The sequence below is a fragment of the Lipotes vexillifer genome, unplaced genomic scaffold, assembly GCF_000442215.2.
Source record: "Lipotes vexillifer unplaced genomic scaffold, Lipotes_vexillifer_v1.1 scaffold285, whole genome shotgun sequence".
Classification (NCBI taxonomy): Eukaryota; Metazoa; Chordata; class Mammalia; order Artiodactyla; family Lipotidae; genus Lipotes; species Lipotes vexillifer.
This window is the reverse complement of record NW_006788807.1, coordinates 964,237-964,812: the sequence shown is the minus strand read 5'-3', so window position 1 is coordinate 964,812 and position 576 is coordinate 964,237. Positions and strand designations below refer to the sequence as shown.

The 576-nt window shown below is 79.5% G+C and overlaps 1 protein-coding gene across 1 annotated transcript in view; it reads right to left on the bottom strand.

The window, feature by feature from the left end:
- RRBP1 (ribosome binding protein 1) overlaps positions 1–372 on the bottom strand; it is a 62,159-nt gene extending 61,787 nt beyond the window's left edge. The window contains exon 1 of the mRNA XM_007461788.1: positions 173–372. The gene's annotated coding sequence lies outside the window, so the exon portion shown is untranslated. The remainder of the gene's footprint in view (positions 1–172) is intronic.
- Between the last annotated feature and the right edge of the window lie 204 nt (positions 373–576).

The following is a 576-nucleotide window of genomic DNA, read 5'->3' as shown; positions in this document are numbered from 1 at the left end:
GCCCGGACCCTCAGGGTCCGCCGCCGCGGCGACGGCCGGGGGCGCCGCCGGGGGAGGGGCCACCAGGGAGACGTGTCACTCCCGGCGCGGCCCGCCCGTCCCGGCCCCGGCGCCCCGACGGCCCGGCCCGCGCGCCGCCGCCGCCGCTGCAGGGCCCGGCCAAGTTTCTTACCTGCAGCCGGAGACGCGGGAGGGAGAGCGAGAGGGCAGGAGCCGCCGCCGCCGCGGAACCGGGAGAGAGGAGCCGGCCGAGCCTCCGCCGAGAAGCCGCCCCCGAGCAACTGCAGGCGCCGCGACCCCGACGCCCCCCGCCCCGACCGCCGTCCGCTCCGGCTGCTCGCTGGCTGCGTGCGCGCGTGTGGAGTCGTGGCACTTTCTGTCTCGGAGCTGGCAAACGGCCCCCTCCGCCGGGATCGCCGCCTCCTGCCTTCCCCACCCGGGCCAGCCATTCATCGAGCCGCCTCTCCCCATTGGCCCGTGCCCCGCCACTCCGCCGGCCGCTGACCAGTCAGAGCGCGGGTGGCCGAGCCGCGGCGGCGGCCATTGGGCGGAGAGGCGGGGCGGCGCCTCCTGCGC